This window comes from Nicotiana tomentosiformis, chromosome 1 (genome assembly GCF_000390325.3).
Source record: "Nicotiana tomentosiformis chromosome 1, ASM39032v3, whole genome shotgun sequence".
In the NCBI taxonomy this organism is placed as follows: Eukaryota; Viridiplantae; Streptophyta; class Magnoliopsida; order Solanales; family Solanaceae; genus Nicotiana; species Nicotiana tomentosiformis.
In genome coordinates, this window is record NC_090812.1 from 35,541,810 (window position 1) to 35,553,243 (window position 11,434).

Genomic DNA, 11,434 nt, shown 5'->3' on the forward strand with positions numbered 1-11,434 from the left:
ATGAATTGTGAAATCCTTGTGCTCTTGCTTCTCCCTCTTCTCCTTAGCTTCCTTAGGTCTAAATTATGTCAAAAGTCCACAAAATGCTATTTTTCTATGTATATATACCAAGTAGGGTCGGGCCCAAATAAATACACCTTATCCTATGCAAAAAAGAACACTTTTCCGGAGTTGGACGTGCGCGGCCTCGCACCTGGAAGTGTGCCCGCGCACTTTTCACACTGTTCTGCCCCATATGCGCGGTTAGTGCGCGTCCGCGAAGTTGACTCACACGTTTCACCCTGTTCCATTAGGAATTTGAACAAACGTAAAACATGAAAGTTGTATCCCTTTGAATTAGCCTTCCAAAAATATATTGTGGAGCCCAAACGGAGTTCTGAGCGAAAAGTTATGTTCAATTTACTAGAAACTGCGTAATATACCTGCTCGATTCTTCGTTCGTTCTTAACTATCATCCGTTGATCCCCGAACATGATCCCAGCTTAATTCCTTGGGCTTTTACTCAAACTTCAAAGCTCCAAATCACTAGAATTCATTCCATAATATCTAGCTCGGAATCACTCCTATAAGGCATAAAACACACAATTAGTGCAAAACACTAGCGATTAAAGCTCAAACTCAACTAAAGTGCAGTAAATTGGAATGTAATAATCGACTAAAATATGAGATTATAGCCTACCATCAACACCCCACACTTAGACCATTGCTCGTCCTCGAGAAATCAAACCACACTTTATATAGACACAACGTTACTAAGCAACTCTCCTAACTCATCACACCAAGAATATTTAAAATAGACTAAGCACAATAGTGCAACATCTTCACCTCAAGATTTGACTCACAAGTACCATACATTATTCACAACTCACTCATTTACTCTAACATAGAGGTCAATGACATTATATTTCCTTCATGAATCATGTGCCCTCACACAACAAACTGGAGTAGTTCCACACACAATAAAAATTAAGAACAATCAGGAACTCAAGATATAAAGAATTCACTCACTCTCAGAAACAACATTCATATGCCACAAAAGATGAACCATAGGCTTGCCCGTAGTGTACTCCTCAACTAATCGAGTTCGTTCAGTCAAGGATCAAGTAGGACTTTTAGCTGGTTGTAATGTAAGTTGCAGGACGGGTATGATACATTTAGTTATAAGAGTGACTACACCTCCTTAAGCAATTTAATACATATATTTCATTTTTCAAACCCCACACTTATGTCAAACCATACTCCACCTTAACATCAACATGCATTAACTCCCCAAATTATTTAAGCACCATTACATCAAGAGTTACAACTTATCAATGAATCTCGTTCACAATAATACAACTTTTTTTTTCTTTTCTTGTTCAATTCAAGTGGCTACTACTTTTTTTAAAAAGTGCACCTTTATCCTTATTTTATTAGTTCCACTCAAAAGCCAAACCAACCACCCCACACTTCAACTTTTACAAAGTTCATAATAATTTTAAGTGCTCATGGGAGGTAAATGATTCAAATAGATGGTCAATTCAAACAAAAGGATAAGGCTTGTAATGTGGTTACCAGAGAAACATGATTATAGGCTCAAAGGGGTTAACTAAGATACATAACAATTAGGTGGGTAAAACATATAAATGGCGTAACAAAGAAATGCCTATATCACTTCCAAGACTAAATAAAACTACTATTTCGCTTCGCAAACACACGGGACAAGTTCTAGACATCAAATGCAATGCACAGAATAACACAAAACCTCACACACACATGACACATAACTCACTCAAGATTGGACTCATCAAGACACTCTAGTCTAAGCAGTTAAGCAAAGTAAATATCATACGATTTAAGGTACTTATGCAAGAGTAAAAAAATTGAGCCTAAGTGTCACAACTAAAGCACTTACTATTCTCAAGGCATAATAAAATCAAGAGATATTGATTCAATTCAAATTATAGCATAAGGTTTCCTACTACTAATAAAATAAAAACTAACTACACCCGCTTCAAACAAAACCCTTGAAAAAGAAGCGCGGCACAAAGAAAAACCAAGGGAGAATTATTACACTACCTAACACAAGAAAATCTTTTTTGTTCTTTTTCTTTCGACTTTAATCCCTCAAGAAACTCGTCGAATGATATCCATCGTCGGGAAAAGTCGTGGATTTTAAAATTTTTTTTTTTTTTTCAATTTGTTTCTCTATCTCTACTACTCAAACTAACAAAAGAAAACTAAAACTAATATACATACATACAAATATATCCCCGACCCCACACTTTAAGTTGTGGCATGTCCCCATGGCACACAATTAAAAAGCATAAGGTAAAGAAAACTTCCCTGAATTTTCTTCTTTTCCGAGTACTTATGAACTCCACCCCTAGTTCTGAATTTATTCCTCGTTTTCACTCCTTGGGATTCTTTTTGGAGCTCATTAAGCCCAATTCTTATGAGGATACCTGCAAGACCCGCTTTTTTCTTTCTTTCTTGTCCGCATCTTGAGCGGTGAATTGCTCGTTCATGATGATCCTTAACTTATTTCTGCATTCTTTCACAGGATCAATCCATACATATTCCTATAAATTCCCAAAAATAAAATTCACATGATCAAGGTTAGAATAAGAAAACAAAGAAGAAAGGTCAAGTAAATATTCCTCTGGTATGTCCAAAACTATTGGTTTCTCATTCTCTTCTACCAAATGTTGCAAATGTGGAAAGGTGGATGGGGGTTTGAACTCTTCTTCTGTTGCTTCACACTCAAGCACAGCCTTATTTTCAATCACCTCAGTTGAATCATAGTCATCTTGAACAGTGAAAAGCTCTCTCTGTGGATGCTTATCCTCTTGGGTAGGCTCATTCTCACAGGGTATCTCCTCCATATATTCACCATCACAACGCAATAAGCTTTCTGAAAGTGCACTTTTTATTTGACTTTATTGCATTGTTAGGTTGTTCATGGCTTCATCATCTTGTGTAAATCTCTCTACCGGATTATTTATGAACTTATACACAAGCTCTTCCAAGCTACCATTCTCCCCTTGAGGTGGTTGTCTCACTTCGCTTTCATTCTAGTTATAATAAGGGTATTCATCCCAACCAGAGTCAAGATTGTGCCCATATGAATCTTCATACCTGTACGGACTAAAAACAGAGTGAGACTGTTCAAAATATGAACTATAGGAGGAATACATAACTGCTTGACAGTCAACCCATAGATGATTTCCACCGTATTTAAAACACATAGCAGACCGCTGATAATATTCAGCTGCTAACTCTTCAACTGTTTTCTTAGGCTGGTTGCACTCCATCTTCATAGCATTTAGAGTTCAATATCTACAGTATCTTCTCCAACTTTTTAGGTACTACAAAACAAATCTTGAAAAGAAGTTAACTAATAAAGAAAATAAAATAGAAAAGAAAAGAGAAAAGAAAAACTAACCTAATTCCTGAATTAGCACTACAAACTATTTCAAACACCGTTGATTGCCAATCCTCGGCAACGGCGCCATAATTTGACGAGCTAAAAATACAACACAAAATTATGCTTGCTAGTCGAATATAATATAGAAAATATCGTATCCACATGGATTGGAGTTAAACAGTGTTTTCGTAGTTTACAACTTTATTGCTATTCAAGATGATCAACAATTTAGATTTGTGTGAATTAAAACTAAAATTAACTAAGAATCTAGAGCTAATTGACTAATGACAATCAAACAAAAGTAGCAAGGAAGATATCAATGGGAGAAAATAAGGGTTGATTGGATAGGTGCAAGATAATTGTCTAGGAATTAACTCTAGTTACCTCACTTCTATGGTTCAAGTGAGTCTCTCGAATTCACTCTATTATGTTCAAACATTCAGTAGAAACTCCTCTCTCGATTAAGTCTCAACCTTACGATATGAACTAAGTTACGCTTGGTGAATATATGCAAGAATTCATAGTGGATTGATCCTTAGGAGAACCTCTGTCGATTATCCTCCTAACTAGGTCTAAACATTAATTCAAATGGCCTCTTTCAATTACTAACAAGAATCAATGAATTCAACCAATAAGATAATGCAGAACATAACAAATTATGCCTCTTTAGATTACATAAACTAGTATATGCAACAATAAAAACACCCAAAACGATTTAATACATAAAACTAGAGTTAATATCCACAAATAATTCTTAAAATACCAAATCCATCAATCCTTAAGGAAGAATTACTCCATGGATATGGAAAAATTCATCACAATTAAGTTTAAGTCAAAGTTTAACATAAAACATCCAAACCCTTGTCTTTAGTGAGGATGAATGGTGAAATCCTTGTGCTCTTGCTTCTCCCTCTTCTCCTTAGCTTCCTTAGGTCTAAATTATGTCAAAAGTTCTCAAAATAATATTTTTCTATGTATATATACCAAGTAGGGTCGGGCCCAAATAAATACACCTTCTCCTTCGCGAAAAAGGACACTTTTCCGGAGTTGGACGTGCGCAGCCGCACACCTGGAAATGTGGCCGCGCACTTATCACACTATTCTGCCCCATATGCGCGGTCAGTGCGCGGCTGCGCAACTAACGCGCATTGTTCACCCTGTTATGTTAGGAATTTAGACAACTGTAAAACATGAAAGTTGTAGCCTTTTGCATTACTTTTCCAACATTATATTGTGGAGCCCAAACGGAGTTCCGAGAGAAAGGTTATGTGTATTTTACTAGACACTGCACAATATGCCTGCTCGATTCTTCGTTCATTCTTAACTATCATCTGTTGATCCCCGAACACGATTCTGGCTTAATTTTTTGAGATTTTACTCAGACTTCAAAGTTTCAAATCACTTGAATTTATTCCATAACATCTACATAGCTCGAAATCACTTCTACAAGGTATAAAATACACAATTAGTGCAAAACACTAGCGATTAAAGCTCAAACTCAACTAAAGTGCAGTAAATTGGAATGTAATAATCGACAAAAATATGAGATTATAGCCTACCATCAACTGCCGAGGCGTCCGGCCCGCTTCACAAGAAGAGAGATTACTTTATGAATATTTGATTTAAAAGCAATTATAAGGCTAATACACAAAGAAGCACAATCTCTATTAACGGTCAAGTGACCTGCCAAAATTCAAGCAAGTGAAATTCGGTCTTTACAAATCCTTTAACAAGCTTCAATATAATTTAAGCACTTTAATTAATAAGTAGGGTGCAAACATCACAAGTATTTCATGATTTGGGTATTAAACTACCCGGACTTAAGCATAATTAGTAGCTACGCATGGACTCTTGTCACCGTGCGTACGTAGCCCCACAATTAGAATCAAAAAGTAATTTAAATCACCTATGGGGTAAATTCACTCTTACAAGGTTAGGCAAAAGGCTTACCTCGTCTCAAAGCTCACTTTCTGGCCACAAGTTCACTCTAAGGACCCAACTTGGTGCCGAACAATCCGAAACTAGCCAAAATGTTATGTAAAATAATCAATATATGCTCAAAAGTTAATAATTTAGCCATTAGAGTAATTACCCAACCCAAATTGGAAGATTCTTAAAATTCACCCTTAGGCTCACATTCCCGGATTCCGAAAATTTTCGAAGATAATTGTTACCCATAACCTCACGAACTCAAATATATAATTTTTACCCAATTCCATAACCATTTTCGTGGTTAAATCCCATTTTTATCAAAACCTAGGTTTTTCAACTAAACTCATAATTTTAATAATTTTACATATTAAAATTTACCCATAATCTATGTATTTCACTTACATTGGGTAAGAATACTTACCTTCAATAGCTAGGTGGAAACCCCTCTTTAAGAAACTCCAAAAATCGCCCAAGAAGTGAAATAAATAAACCAAAATGGCCTAAGTCCCGTCTTAAATGAACCTCACTGCCACTAGCATTTTTCGCACATGCGATGCCACTGCTGCACCTGCGGCTCTGCTTCTGCGGACAAAATCTCGCAGGCACGGACCAAGCCCTGGTCTGCCTCCTTCGCTTCTGCGGACAACGGCTTGCTTCTGCTAGCCCGTTTCTGCGGCTTCTGCGTCGCACCTGTGACAATCGACGCTTCTGCGATCAACTCCTTCGGACCTGCGCGTTCACAAGTGCGGCTCCTGCTCCTCTTCTGCGATCGCTGGCCAGCCCACGCCTGGCTGCTTCTGCGGGAACTATCTCGCTTCTATGAGCTCGCACTTGCGGCAGGTTCTTCGCATGTGCGATTGCACCAGAACCCTACTGCTTCAGCCTTTCTTCTAAGTCCAAACGAGTTCCGCGCATCGCCCGAATGGCATCCGATGCCCTCGAGGCCTTGTCCAAATATACCAACAAGTTTAAAATGACAAAACGGACTTTCTTGAACCATCAGAACACGTGAAATAACATCAAAACTAAGGAATACAATCCAAATCAAATCAAATCAACGTATGAACTTCAAGTTCTTCCAACTCACTTCGAACGCGCCGAATCATACTTAAACTACTCAGAATCATACAAAATTTTGCGTGCAACTCTTAAATCACCATACAGAGTTATTCCCTGGCTCGGAATCCCAAACAGACCTCGATAATACCAAAACCTACTTCAAACCAAATTTAAAGAACTATAAAACCTTCAATGCACCAACTTTTAACTTTAGGCGCTGAAACGCTCCCGTATCATCCAGAACCCGATCCGAATACACGCCCAAGTCCAAAATTATCATACGAACCTATTGGGACCATCAAATCTCGGTTTCGAGGTCGTTTACTAAAAATGTTGACCCAAGTCAAATTTAACCATTTTAAGCCAATATTAAGGAACTAAGTGTTCCGATTTCAACCCGAACCCTTCCAAACTCGATCTAACCATCCCTGTAAGTCATAAAACAGTAAAAACACATGCAAAGAGTCTTATTTAAGAGAACGAGGTTCTAAAAAGCAAAACAACCGGTCGAGTCGTTACAAATCTGAATTGCCCGAATGCCCACCCCTAATCCAATGTACTGCTCATAACACGTTTTTAAATTTAGATAAGCAGATGCTTATTATACATCCTGTGTACCGCTCGTAACACATTTTCTGACAAACACTAACAAGAGAAACGACACATAAAAGTTATTAGTGGGAAAAAAAATAGAGAAAAATAAAGATAGCAATAATTAAAAATAAATGGTATGCATCATGTGAGATATATCATGTATAGAGTGCAAAATACGTGTAAGAAAGAATATGCAAATGAGGCACAAACTTTATTAGAATTTATAGAATCAAAGATTAGGAGAGGGCTATACTTTTAGTTTTTTTGCTCACTTGTACAGAAAATTCCATCATTACTTTTGTGTCGTTTATGATTAAATATAATTATTAGTGTTTAAGAAAAAATAAAAATTTCATGTGATATCTCACATGTATAATGTTCAAACATGTATTTTTGCTCAATTATACAGAAAATTTCAGCACTATATTGTGTCGTTTGTGAATATAATTATTACCGTTTAAGAAAAAAATAAATTTGAGATGGACAATAAATAGGTATATATGCATGTGTGATACATCCTATATATGTATTGCTCGAAATACGTTTTAAGATAGAGACAAGCATTTACATATGATACATCCTATGTACTGCACGAAATACATTTTCAGATAAAAGATGTTTCTCCCAAACGCACACGCAAGTATACGTGGTCGTACAAGTAATAAAATGATAAGTTGAGTATCGAACTCACAAAGACTTATGTTAACTACCCACTATTTTCACCAAGAATTGTATTCAGTGAAGTCCATCAGAGTTCAAAGTTGTGATTATGCTAAGCACTAATTCTAACAAGTAGCTAATTTATCAAGCAACAAAATGGTTGTTGTGTATTCAGTAGAGACGAATATTCTAGGGTTGTGATCGATTCACTAGTCCTGTTGTGCTCTAATTAACTCTCCCTTTCATACAATTCACTCATGGTTACTAATTAATAGAATAATTGCTTTCGGTGTATTCTCCCGAATTTCTACCCGCCTATTCAAAAAGGATTAATGCATATATTCCTATGGAATCAATCTATTAAGAACACATTAAGATTACGATATTTAATTAAGCACGATATTAGGTATATTCATATCCTAACCATAAATCCGCCCCCTAGAGTTAAGATCATGCTCTCTTCAATTCTTCTAAAATCTAAACATGGCTTTCCCAAGCTTAGCATAGATAGTAAATAGAACCTAAGTGTTGGCCAGACAATTAAGCAATTCATCACAGAATTGAAGAAACAACCATATATTAGTGAATTGTAATCAAGGTTAAGTCAACTTTAAATAACAATATTCATGGCTAAATCACAACCCCAGAACTATGGGTTTTAGCCACTCATGATAATATAAAATAAATTCACAAGTGTTTGAATAATTGAAAATACTAAAAAAAGATAAAGAAAACTGAGATATCATCGCTCCCGAATGTTTCTCGTGTGTATTTTTCATCAAAGTGGATTCTCTCTCCTAAAAATTGGCTTAGTCTTACTTTTATACGCGTTGGGTAGGTCTTGGGCCGAAATAACCTTGTCCCAGGCAAAGTAGGAAAGGTTCCCCATCACCAGCCCCCAGGGTAGCATGGGGCGCTATCCCTGGCGCTGGAAAATTCTCAATTCTGTAAAGTGTGCCACAGGTAGCGCCCCACGCGGCCTGTGGCGCTAAAAATGGCTCTTTTTTAATTTTTCTCCTTTTCGGCTCTAATCTCGCACCTTTCGCCCCAGCTCTAATCTCTCACCTTTCACCCCATATTCTCTCCGGATGATTCCTACATATAAAAACACCACTAATTAGCATAAACATTACATTTTACATCCGAAATCAACGAAACACGAGTAAAATATGAGAATATATAGATATAAATATATATATATACTTTAAGCTAAATATCAATACCCTGCACTTAAACTCTTGCTTGTCCTCGAGCAATGGGAATATCAATTACACCCCAATAACGTACACATCTCAACTAGAGAGGAGCACTTCAATTTTTAACCCTACACTCTACTCTTGACTATGATCGATACCGGCAATCAAGCATGAACATACAAATTTCATATTCTTTCCATTTTAAACATGCCCAAGTATAAACATTTCAATTTAATCAGTTTAAACAATCTATCTGTAATCACCCTACCTCAAGAGCCGACTCGTTACCACTAAGTTCTTTCAACTCGCGCACCCACCCAATATGTGATTACCCGATATGTCATCTTATATTTTAAAATCTAATTCTGTATTTTGAGGTCTCAAAAACCTCATCTTAGTCTTTTTCGATTGCGTGCGCAGTCTGAGTGTTCTCCTGGAAGGCTTATATGTTAAAAACTGATAATTTTTTTTAACCTTAAAAATTAATTTAAGTTGACTTTGGTCAATATTTTTAGCAAACAAACCTGGATCCATATTTTGATGGTCTCGGTAGGTCCGTATCGTAATTTGGGACCTGGGCGTATGCCCAGAATCGAATTCCGAGGTCCCTAACTCGAGATATGGAATTTTTATAAAAAATTAAAAGTTTGGAAGTTTAAAGATTTTAAGAATTGACTGATGTTTGGTATTGTTGATACCGGGTCTATATTTTGGTTCCGAAGCCCGGTACAGATCCACTATAATATTTAAGACTTGTGTGTGAAATTTGGTGAAAAACGGAGTTGGTTTGACGTGATTCGTACGTCCGGTTGTGAAAATAGAAGTTTTAAAGCTTTCTTGAAAATTTCATTCGATTTGGTGTTCAATTCGTAGTTTTAGGTGTTATATTGGTGATTCGATCGCGCGAGCAAGTTCGTATGATGTTTTTAGACTTATGTGCATGTTTGGTTTGGAGCTTCGAGGGCTCGGGTGAGTTTTGGATAGGTTACGAGATGTTTGGACTTAGAAAATTTGGTATTTTTGCTGCAGCAGCTGTTCTGGTGTGTTTTTCTTCGCGTTCGCGAAGATATTCTCGAGAACGTGAAGGTTAAGCTGGTTAGGGTGAGTTTTTCCTCTTCGCGAACGTGAAGGCCTGGTCGTGAACGCGGAGTGATGGGGGCTTTACCCTTCGCGAATGGCTCAACGCGAACGCGTAGTGTTTGGAACCTGGGGGAGGGGGGTCAGTCACTCTTTATCGCAAACGCGAGCAAGGACTCACAAACGCGAAGGCCAGGGGGGCGTAACCTTCACGAACGCGATAAGCGTTTTGCGATCGCATAAAGCTTGGCAAGCTCTGCTCTCCGCGAACGCGACAGTGTCCTCGCGAACGCGATGAACACTGTCGCCCAGCTATTAAACGGTCCCATTACGGGACTTAAGCCATTCTTTCAACTTTTCAAAAGCCAAATGGCCTAGAGACGATTCTCCCAAGCTAAATTCTTCCTGAAAGTGTTGGTAAGTGATTCTAAACCATTTTCTTTCAATTACCCATTATATTTTATGAATTTTCAACATAAAATCTAGAGTTTCATGGAAGAGTTGAGGGTGTTGGGTAGAAACTAGGGATTTGGATAAAAGTGGGGATTTAGACCTCAAATTTAGGTCGGATTCCAAAACCAATTATATAGCCAGGCTCGAGGGTGAATGAGTAAATGGATTTTGGTCCGAACCTTGGGTTTTGACCAAGCGGGCCCGGGGTCGATTTTTGTCTTTTTGGGGCTAAGTTTGGGAAATCTAAATTTATGCAATGTAATTGATTCCTTTAACAATATTTGATATTATTGAGTCAGTTTTGAATAGATACGAGTGGTTTCGAGGTGGATTCTAGAGGAAAAGCTGTGATTGAGTAGTGAGTGGCCTTCGGAGCGAGGTAAGTGTCGTGTTAACCTTGGCTTGAGGGATTAGGTATTATGCGCTTATTTTCTACGTGTTTGTATGTTGAGTACAACATATAGGTGAAGTGACGAGTACCTATTCATTGTTGTCGAGTCATAACATGTGAGTGAGTCTTATCATTGTAATCGTGGTATTCCTTGATCATATTGTTCATGATTAGACTGGCTATTCATTATGTTGAACAATTCTTATTATGTTTTACGGAAATTGGTATTGATTGGGTATTGACTCAAAGTTGAGGTTAGTAACGTGGAATTGAATGTTGAAGTAAGACTTGTTATTGATATTTTTATCTCCCTTTTGTTGTTGTTCATTGTATTGGTGAGGGGGAGTATTAAATCACGAAGGGTGATGTCGTGCAATATTTTGTGAGTGAGTGCTAATGCACGAAGGGTGATACCATGCCATTTTATGAGAGAAAGTTAATGCACGAAGGGTGATGCCATGCCGTTTCTATTGTTTCTTATGGTGAGGTCGAGAGTAAAAGCACGAAGGGTGATGCCATGCACTTTCCTTTACTGTGTTTACTTGTTTCTTTCTGTTAAAGATATATCGATTGATTATGTTCTCATTCTTGTTGTGATTCCTTGCCATGTAATCCCCTCAGCATGTCCCCTTCCCAATATTTCTTGCCTTGCTTCTTTAGTTGTTG